The sequence below is a fragment of the Seriola lalandi genome, unplaced genomic scaffold, assembly GCF_002814215.2.
Source record: "Seriola lalandi dorsalis isolate HSWRI2012SDOR001 ecotype SW California unplaced genomic scaffold, Sedor1 jcf7180002054736, whole genome shotgun sequence".
Lineage (NCBI taxonomy): Eukaryota > Metazoa > Chordata > Actinopteri > Carangiformes > Carangidae > Seriola > Seriola lalandi.
In genome coordinates, this window is record NW_019525289.1 from 345,578 (window position 1) to 356,298 (window position 10,721).

General features: G+C 41.1%; 4 non-coding genes across 4 annotated transcripts; all 4 read right to left on the minus strand.

Annotated features, from left to right (window-relative positions):
* Positions 1-9,329: 9,329 nt before the first annotated feature.
* trnay-gua (transfer RNA tyrosine (anticodon GUA)) lies at positions 9,330-9,417 on the minus strand. The gene is given in 2 exon segments: positions 9,330-9,365; positions 9,381-9,417. It is a non-coding gene; the product is annotated as a tRNA-Tyr (tRNA).
* A 130-nt stretch (positions 9,418-9,547) lies between these two features.
* Positions 9,548-9,640, minus strand: trnay-gua (transfer RNA tyrosine (anticodon GUA)). Its single transcript has 2 exons — positions 9,604-9,640; positions 9,548-9,583 (listed from the first exon to the last, which is right to left on the minus strand). It is a non-coding gene; the product is annotated as a tRNA-Tyr (tRNA).
* A 343-nt stretch (positions 9,641-9,983) lies between these two features.
* Positions 9,984-10,076, minus strand: trnay-gua (transfer RNA tyrosine (anticodon GUA)). Its single transcript has 2 exons — positions 10,040-10,076; positions 9,984-10,019 (listed from the first exon to the last, which is right to left on the minus strand). It is a non-coding gene; the product is annotated as a tRNA-Tyr (tRNA).
* A 342-nt stretch (positions 10,077-10,418) lies between these two features.
* On the minus strand, positions 10,419-10,511 carry trnay-gua (transfer RNA tyrosine (anticodon GUA)). The gene is made up of 2 exons: positions 10,475-10,511; positions 10,419-10,454 (listed from the first exon to the last, which is right to left on the minus strand). It is a non-coding gene; the product is annotated as a tRNA-Tyr (tRNA).
* Between the last annotated feature and the right edge of the window lie 210 nt (positions 10,512-10,721).

Here is a 10,721-nt window from a genome sequence, read left to right on the forward strand (position 1 = left end):
CTGTTTAAATAAGGATATCCTCCATGAGAGATTGGGATTTCACGCTCAGCTGCACTAAATCCTTTTAAAGATGCTGCAGCTCCGGAGAGCTTCCCCACAGACATAACATGGCTTCAGCGTTAGCAGCCAGGTCGTTTCTCTGCTCTGACAGGACAAAACACAGAGCAGCCAGCGGCTCATTAGACGGCATTGCCCCGAGGGCTCGGCTCCACCTCTCAGACACGGAGGGAAGACGGTGAGCCACATGTGGACTGCACCCCTGAAGTGTGTCTGTGTGTGTGCGCGTTCGTGTGTGTGTGTTTGAGAGAGACATGGAGGGACAAACAAAGGGAGAGATGGTTAAAAAAAAAAAAAAGTGAGAAAGAGGGAAAGAGAGATGTCACACAAAAAACACAATCACAGTCTCAGCTGTCTGAGGAGAGAGCGCTCCCACCCAACAAACCCTTCCACAATCCACAGACAGGACAGGACAAGACTGTGTACCTTTTTATAATGACGTGTGCGTGTGTGTGCGTTATCATACATTTGTACTGAAGGTCTGGTATGAAGTCTGCATGCACAGTGTGTGACTGTATTTGCGTGTAAGTTTCACTAATTTCTCACACTCTTGGAAAACTTGACTCTGCTGATGTTCAACAGGAGGGATTCTGGGTTACGGAGGCAAAAATCCATTTTGACCCTGCGCTAAGGTTTGGATTTAATTTGCAACTCTGAGCAAAGGCAGAAAGGGAAACTGACATGCATGGCAGTTTAAATTTATCATCCAGACTACCAGAGAGTAAGGAAGTCATCAAGTGTCCTAAATCATAGAATAAACACATATCCTGTTCACATACGAGCGATCTGGGTGATGATTGAATTACTCTGATTGGTTGAGCCCAGTTTAAGGTTTACGGTGAGATGATTTGAATATCCTTGGAGTTATATCCACTTCCCATTTAGAGACAACGCCCAAAGTAGTGTGCCCTGTGTGTAGTAAAAGCAGGGATTTGGGGGTCAGAGTGCTGCCACCCTGATTCCTACAAATAACTTTTTGCATACAACTAAAGTGCAACAGGAAACCTAAACACTGTATGGGTAGGGTTAGCCACTTTACACTGAACGAGACAAAAGCTTGCTGTGTGAGCGGTGGTCACATCGTTGCGTAATTTGTTACACCTGGGTAGTTGTCACCCCACATGGTAATCTCCTCGTCTGTCTTTAGTCTGGTAGTGAAGCTGTACCTAACTTCCCTAATCAGCAAATGGACTAATAATCCCCGATTTGCTGTTCCCCCTCCAAGCTGCATTTAGTCCAACTCTTGTCAATGCTAATAAGCCGTAAACAAAGAGGACAATCAGTCGGGAAGCACAATACACACCGAAAGATACAAACACACACACACACACTGCTTTTGTGTCTGTGGAAAAAGGTTATTACAAAGATGTATACTGTTGTTTCTGACATCGATTGGATTATGCATGTCTGTGCGTGTGCCAGATAATTGATTACTTAATAAGATTCGTAAAGACAGCTGTAACCACAGCCTCGTTCAGTCTCAACAAACAATACATTTATACGGGGTGTTCTGATTTATTCATATCCCAACAAAGACGCTGAAATAACTTCACTCTGAAACCCAACGTAGCCTTAAGAGGAAAAATTCCGTAATTCAATTTAGCAGCCTTCTCTTTTAAAGAAAAATCCTTCCAGCCTTCAGCCAAATACATTTACCAGTTTACAAAAGAAGCAATGAAACACAGCATTTGTATAAAAATAAAAAATAAAAAAACTGTTTTGCTGACACACATTTTAAACTTGCATTCCTGGGCGACTTTAGCAGGGATGGAGAACTGCTCAGTGTGAGTAATGAACAGAGCAGCCATGTGTGTATTTGTGTGTGGAGCATTAAAACAAAACCAGAGAGGTGAGACCATTAGTGATATGTAGTTGTCCAGACTTGAAGGGTTTTGCTGTTTTCCTTTAACATGAGTTATGTGAGTGTAAACTTATGAATGTATTATTTAGGTGTGTACAGTATGTGCCCTTACAAACAGAGCACGGGAGTGTTTGCTGAATCAGCAACAGTCGAGTGCTTGATGCTGCTGCACCCTGAGGGTTCATCTTCCTCTGTGGTGGTTATACTGTAACAGAGTCAGGGGAAAGGAAGGAAGGGGTGAAGGAGTCTGTCACATCTCTCAGCGACATTGTTCCCTCTCAGGTTATATGATCACAACCAAACTGCCAACAATGCAGATGTCAGTTCATCAAATTACTATGACTGTGACAACGGAGGAGCTCACACATTAAGGAAGTACTTATTTCAACCTAAATCACAACTTATCCAAAACCTAACAACGTAGTTTTTGTGCCTGAAACTAGCCAATCGATGACCATTCCACAGCCTTAACCGTGTGTGTATTACGGTTACTATGACAACAAAGGTCCTTAGCTGCTAAAAGTGACCGGACACTCTATTGCAAAAATACTGATACAGGAGTAATGGAGCATTGAGTATGTTGATACAGCTAACAGTCACTAGTGGCAGCACAGAGCACACTAAGGCTCAGTTGTTCCCGTTTGTTCAACCTTAGATTTAACATGGTTTGAATCATGGTGTTTTTGCTATTGCTACATAGCCAACGTTAGCATTTACAGCTGTCTACTTACCAGTTAAGAAAATATGTTGGGAGTTCAGCATCAAACTTCATTCCTTTACTCACCGGTGGAAAGGAACCCTCTTGTTTTGCTTCTGTTTCCATCACTTCTTTTCCGCTACTGAAGTTAGCATGCTAATCAGCTAGCCCGGTCTGGATGGACCGTTTCATCATTTTCTGATACTGAGTCACTGTAGCGTCCAGTCTGGCATTAAGAAGTAGCACTCCTCAGAGGACCTATTGTAACCTCTTGTAGAGTAAACGCAAAAGTGCCTGAAGCTCATGGTATGACTGATAAGTAAACAGCTGTTCATGCTAACGCTAGCGGGGTCAGCCCTATGTTCCCACAGCCCTATGTTCCCACATTTCTTAGAACTTTTTTTCACAGAAATTTTTGAAAATTAGGGTTAGGGTTGTGGGAATATAGGGTTAGGGTTAGGGCTGTGGGAATATAGGGCTGTGGGAACATAGACACGCTCCCACGCTAGCTATGTAGCAATAGTAAAACCTACAAAGAGCTCCTTTAACATAAATCACTCCTTCTCCATCACAGTGAGTTTTTTTTTTTTTGTTACTTTACACCTGCCAGACATTGATTTGTATTTTCTCCATAAAAGCTTCCTGTAAAATTACCTGCCCCCTGATGAGTTTGTTTTTTTGTTTTTTTTATCATTCCCATTTGAATCTAATGCTGGCCTTGGGTGCTTTAAATGTTTGGATTATAACTGTAGAGAAGCAGTCATTGACATGTTTGGACTGTTTGCTTTAATAGGTCTTTGTTGCTACGCAGTTAAAAACACATAAAGGAACTGCCTGAACTGCTTTCACTTAATTTTGATCTGCTTAGTTTTCCAAGTAATCAGGAGCCACAGTTTCCTGTCATTGGATTAAGTTATTTTTTCACTTCTTCTGTGGTCGACTCGAATTAGAACAGAAACATGTTTCTGTCCTTTTACAGAATTTATAATGTCACTGTACTTGAGTTACTGTAGTATTGTTCTCACCAAACACATTTAACAGAGACTGAAAACTTCATTATCATTTTGACTTTCTGCTCTCTATATCTGTGTCAGTGTATGTCTGACTATCTGTGCTGATCTCAGATTTCATTTCTTGTTTTGCGATACATTCCTGCAAAAAGTCATCGACCTGAAAAAAGCAACATTTGAATGAGCCTGAGTATCTGCCAACGCAGTGAGGTAATTTGGCAGTGAGGTAGATAACTCTGGATACAAGATAAGATTACTTGCCAAGTTTATATTTTTGTTGCAGCGGAGAATTGCTTTTATTGAAAGGCTTTTATTTTTTCTGAACCACCTTCTCGCTCTACCTAGCTACACCTGCCAAGTCAAATCTATTTGCAGACATTTTACAGTTTATTGTAACAAATGACAGAAAAGATCACCGCTCCTCTCCCATCCCTGTCTCTCTGTTTGTCTGTCTCCATCTTTCCAAATCCATCTTTTATCCCTTCCCTCCTGTGTTCCTTCTCTCCTCCCTATCTTTCCTTCTTACCCCTGCATCTGAACCCCCCTCCCCTCCCCTCCCCTCCCCCCAGTCGCTTCCCTATTTCCTCTGTACATTTTTATCCTCTTTTCCCCCGTATTAGCAAATTTGCTGTTATTTAATTTGTACAAAATGCAAACACGTGTTGGAAACCAGTTTTCCCCCTTTCTTTTTCCCTCACATCCTCTCCTCTAGTCTGCACATCTCTCCAACTCCATCTTTTTCTTTTACTTCCTCCCTTGTGTCACTCCTCTCTCCTCTTTGTTCAAGGTCAGTAGCTTCTCTGTGGGATTTCACATCAGACGCATGGAGCGAGGCTGGAAGCAGGAGGCTGGAGATCCTGATTGGCCCTCCCTGACCTTTTGTTGTTGCTCTCTCAGCAGTCCACTTCTCCTTCAGTCTCCTTCTTCTTCCCCTCCTCGCCCACTGCACCTTTCTCTCCCTCCACTTCTTGTACAAATTTACCTTCTCCTGTTGTCTTGCCTCTTGCCAGGCTGCCAGCCTCCCTTGCCTTCCCATTGCAACTCGTCTTCTTTTTTGTCTCCACTTCTTTTTCTCCTTCCTCTGCCCCTTTCTTTTCCACCCTCTCCTTTGCCAGAACGGTGCACACACACACACACACACACACACACACACACTCTGTAACCCAGACCAGCTAATTCATTAATTATGTTACAGAAGAACACACGGTTTATTCTTTACATGTACACAGCAGTCTGTGAATGGTGTGGTTTTGTAATGGTGGTGAATTGAGTTTTTTTAATGGGGGACTCATGTTGGCAGGAAGCATGAATACGGTTTTCCAGGCGGTACTGTCTGTTTTTATTCTGAAATGCACACCATTAGAGAAAGCTAAGTCTGGTGCATTCGAAAAGTATTTCTTGCACAAAACGGTGACTACAGATGAGTCATGTTAATGTATTATCTTACATTTAATTTATTTTCATATAATGGTGTGTATGTGTGAGGGAAGTGCATGCAAGTGGGTGTCAGCTGGACGAGAGGGTGTATTTAAGGAGGAGGGGTAATTAGAGAGACGTTAGTAATGCAAGGGAAATATTCTTACACAATTTTGCACATTTTTTTTTGCACAATTCTAAAAATTCATGTATCCAATCATCAAAAGTGTTTTGTTTTGTTTTTTTAAATGATGTGACTGAGCAAAGTGATTGAGCATCAAGTCTTTATTGTACTTTAGTATAAGGTTGCACACATTTCTCTACAGCACAGCCACAGACTTCTACTGTTTCAACCCTGGTCTGTCTAGAAAACACTGGGTGTGAGGTGTCTTGCTGTCTTTGTGTCAGTCCAACACATATTTGTGGAAACCAGCTGAATATAATGTTCAAATAAATTTTTCTTGCGTGTGATACATGTTTTCCTGAATCTGGAATAAATAAGGTAAGAATGATGTTCATTGGCCTAATGTTCTGGGATGAATTGGTTGTCTTACATTGCAAACATACTTGTCACAGCCTATCTCCCCCGGAAACATAAAAGAGAATGTATTGGACTTGATTCAAAAGATCTGTTCCTGTGAAAGGTGCTTGAACTGACCAGGTGACCCAAGTAAAGGAGGAAGACCACACAAGAATAGAGCTGAGGAGGGTTAGAAATGTGGTCAGTGGGCCTTTCGCTTCCTCTCCCCTTCTGCAAACACAAGTTTGTCTCTGTATCCAAGGTAAACTCTGAAACCTCCACTGCTGCTGAGAAGCCTTGAACTAATAAAACGTCCAGCAGTTCTTTAGGACGTAGTGTTTGGTGTCACATAGATAAAACCAGGCTGGAGTTAAGTGAAACCTCAAAGTGATATATAAAAGATTTGCATTTTGATTTTTTTTTTATTATAAAATTACATCTTTAAAACTTTTAAAAGTAACGCCACACAGAACTGTGTGCAGAGCCAGATTTAAACCATGATTTACACAAGACTGATTTAGCAAGTAGAACCTGCTCAGGTGGGGAAATTTCATCACTGTTTATCTTTACAGTGTTGGCAAAAGGATGTGTAATTATTGAGGCAAGCCACACACATAGAATTTGTCATTCTGGTTTGTGGCAATTTGGCAAACATGTTTCAGTTGAAAGATATAATTTCCCCTAAACAAAACACAACATAGCAAAAAAAAACACAGTAATCCTCTACAATTTCGTTCACTGAGAAACTTGGCTGAAAAAGGCTATATGAATGTTGCCATGAGACATTTATAAACACACAAAGAGGTAGTGTTCACACCCTCCCTCCCCATGTCGCAATGACACAGTCATGGGCATATTCCCTCATGATGTTTTAAAAACTTCAATATGGAGGAATATGTATTGAATAATAGTTCCCTATTTCTGTCATTCAAGTAGATGTTGTTTATAGTTCTTTGGGACAGGACTACCTGGGTTAAAGAATAACATAATGCAAGTAGGAGCTGTGCAGAAAACTAGTATTTGTGGAATGGATGTCATATCATAGGGGTATAGTCAGTTCAGTGAGATTCTGAAAGCCGCTGTTCACAGGCCACAACCGCATCCATGCGTACGCACAAGTAGTAGTATTCCATTCTGTGTGTGCATGTGTGTGTGTGTATGTGTGAGTGTGTCTGTCTGGTTCATTCAGACCCTCTTCATATGATCACAGACCCTCATATTTACCCACATTCCCTCAAATCTCTGGTGCCTGCGTGCTGTCTGTCTCCATTCCTGCAGAGGGACTTTTTTTTTTATCATGTCTGGGGAAAGGCTATATGATTAAAAAGATTCTGGGGTAATTTGCAGCTTAATTATTTACCAACACACATACACTTTTTTTTTTTTTTAATGATAGAGTGTTTTCAGCACACCTGTGTGCCTGGTTTGGAAGAAAAACACATTTCTGTACTAACTAGTAGAATGTGATTTGATAATTCATATTTTTTGGGGGCTTTTTATGCCTTTATTGATAGTACAGTAGAGAGAGACAGGAAATGGGGAGGTAGAGAGAGGGGGAATGACATGCAGTAAAGGGCCGTCCGATGCGGGATTCGAGCCGGGGCCGACGGCAGCGAGGACCTTAGCCTCTGCATATGGGGCGGATGCTCGACCAACTGCGCCACTCGACGCCCCAATAATTCATATTTTGACAAAATTTAATTTGGGATTCTGAAAACCGATGCCAGTGTTTTTTAAATGAATGCCCGTCGATTAATCAAATGTCTGCACTTTTCCAGGACAAGAAACAGAATACACGAAAAGTGTTAAGACACTAAAATATGGTGGCCCCCGAGAGCTCAACCCACTGCAACGCTGCAAAAACACATGCAAATACACAAAACACAAGCAAATTCAACATATTCATCAATTTGACAACACATGCTGCAAACACAAGCAAATACAGAAACGCGCTGCAAGTAGCACAGAGGACAACAGAGGTGTTTTCAGGAGACACAGAAACGTGATGAACCTGGCTGGGATGCACTTCTTGTTCAATGCTTTTAACGTCAGAAGTCACAAGGCGTTGAACGAGTGTGTCTTTTTATTAACGTGTTGGTTGTGGTCTGTGCTACTTGCAGCACGTTTCTGTATTTGCCTGTGTTTTCTTAAGTTGCAGTGTGTTGAGCTCTCAGGGCCACCGTAGTAAAGCCATAAAAATCCAAAGTATTTCCATGAAATTTAAGCAATGTGCTGTTTCTATGTGTATGTAAACATGACTGAGGATTTATTCTGTGATATGGATGATACCCATCCATGTGTAGCATTTATACATCTGAGAGCACCTGGATGATTTTGGCACCGGCACGCTCAGCTTTCAAAGTTTATCATGAATGACATTGAAATGGTAATGGAAGTTAGTAAAGAGTCATTAAAACTCTCATCCTATATTTTGGAACCAAGTCCACATTGCAGGTATGCAGTCTTCACCCTGACAGCAGTGTTTGGTTTGGTTTGTCTTGCCAGGTAGCTAAATGCCAGGACTAGCGAGTCATATTTTTGGCAGCAGGACAGCAGCAGACAGCTGGCTGACAGTGGCACTCTGAGATGTTAACCTGCCCAGACACTTCCCATCACCTCAGGCTTAACACAACCACTGAGCCCTGCTGCAGGGGGAGACACACTTATACACATACTGTATATACACAGGAACACAGAAAACAAAGAAGCTAATTAGGATATGTGAGCTAATTAGAGTTAATCTGTATTTGACACATGAGAGATCTGCTATTAAGTCTTAGTGTGTCATTTCTACTGATAGTTTGGTTTAAACAGCCTTTAAAATCCCTGACATCTGTACTTGACATTTGGTTGTTTTTCTTTTTTGTCTGTTTTTTTGTTTTGTTTTTTCAGTTTTTGGTGATCTACAACTTGAGGCTGATTTTACTTTTCACCCACCGAACATCACTCAGGATAAGTGTCAGCTAAATGCCTCAAATGTGATGTAAAACATTTCCACCACTGACAAGTTTGTATTGAGAGATCATGTAAGGCTTCAACCCAAAACTTGCAAACAGTCATTTATCCCACAAATTAATGGCAACCTGTCAGAGACAGACGGACAGATAGAGTCAGGCGGGCAGGCAGGCAGCCAGGTACACAAGCAGGAAATGAGACAAACCGACAGACAGACAGACAGAGAGACAGACAGACAGGCACGTTCCCTCCTGGCAGCTCTGTTGGCCACATAACATAGCCTGGAGAAAGGCTTTGAGCGTGTGTGTGTGTGTGTGTGTGTGTGTGTGTGTGTGTGTGTGAGTATGTGTTAATATGGCATCCACAAGAGCAAGTTCTTAATTTGTGTCATGCCTTTGAACATATTAGTCCTATGCCAATGGAATCCCAATCCTGTTGCACCACACATTTCTTTAAAACCAGACTGTTAACAACTTAAAGAACAGAAAATGTTAATAATTTTCTGAATTTTGATCATGATATACCGTATATATTTCTATATTATATTATTTATTATATTTTATCTGATATATATATGTCTGTGTGTGTATATATGTGTATATATATATATATATATATATATATATATATATATATATATACTGTGATTCTCATCTGTAGCATCTGTAGCAATAAAGTTTGTTGTTCAGCGGTACATGGTGACACATATGTGCATAATGTACTAATGAGTACAGGAATGGCAACAGGTGTGGTCTTTGGTTTTTATTTGTTGGACACTAATTCTCTGTAACTGCTCCGCCTACAAAAGCCTCCTCCTTCGAGCCGGAGTTGAACCAGCGACCTAAGGATGTCAGCACTGCTCTCCTACAGTCCTCCGCTCTACCAACTGAGCTATCGAAGGTATATAAACCTATTTGTGTACTGCCGAAAAACAAACTTTATTGTTAAAGATGCTAGAAATCATGTCCAGAAAAAGAAATTTCAGCCTTTCTACTGGACAGTTATTCTCTGTAACACCTACAAAAGCCTCCTCCTTCGAGCCGGAGTTGAACCAGCGACCTAAGGATGTCAGCATCACTCTGCTCTCCTACAGTCCTCCGCTCTACCAACTGAGCTATCGAAGGTATATAAATCTGTTCGTGTACTGCCGGAAAACAAACTTTATTGTTAAAGATGACCGCAACAATATATTTTGTGTACTCATAAAGTTGTAAATATGAACATCTCTACAAATTCTTTATGCATATTTAGCCAAATACACATCAAGCCACAGATCTGCAATAATGTCAAATCAGGCAACATCATCAACCTGCAGCTGGACTAGTCAAGCTCAAGGTTCAGTTGTGGACATTATTAACATGGTTGATTCTTCCAAACACCTCACTGGCACTGTGGAAATGCTCTGTATGGGGCACGCATCAGCATGTTGTAGGTTGGACAGATCTAGGTACACCTACAAAAGCCTGCTCCTTCGAGCCGGAGTTGAACCAGCGACCTAAGGATGTCAGCACTGCTCTGCTCTCCTACAGTCCTCCGCTCTACCAGCTGAGCTATCGAAGGTATATAAATCTGTTTGTGTGCTGCCGAAAAAGAAACTTTATTGTTAAAGATGATAGCAACAATATATGTTGTGTAATGGTAAAGTTGTAAACATGAACATCTCTACAAATTCTTGATGCTTAATCAGCAATATACATGATCAAGCTATAGAACTGTAGTAATGTCATACCGGCTGTTATTATCACCCTGCAGCTGGACTAGAAAGGCTGAAATTTCAGTTTCTGGACATGATTTACAGAGAGCTGACTGCCACCGTAGAAATGCTCTGTATGAGGGATGTATCAGCTTGTTTTTACTTTATCTACTGGACAGTTATTCTCTGTAACACCTATAAAAACCTTCTCCTTCGAGCCGGAGTTGAACCAGCGACCTAAGGATGTCAGCATCACTCTGCTCTCCTACAGTCCTCCGCTCTACCAACTGAGCTATCGAAGGTATATGCCTCCACTTTTATACTGCTGAATAATCCACTTTTTGTTGAAGGTGACAGTAATAGTATACATTATATGTCAACGTTAAAGTTTTTACACTTTTTACTGTTGTGAAGCAACTTCGCAAAAAGTTCATACAACTGTAAACTAGTCGCCAATAATTGCACTGCCCACAGTTTTGTAATGAAATAAGGTTTTAAATATTTGAAACAGT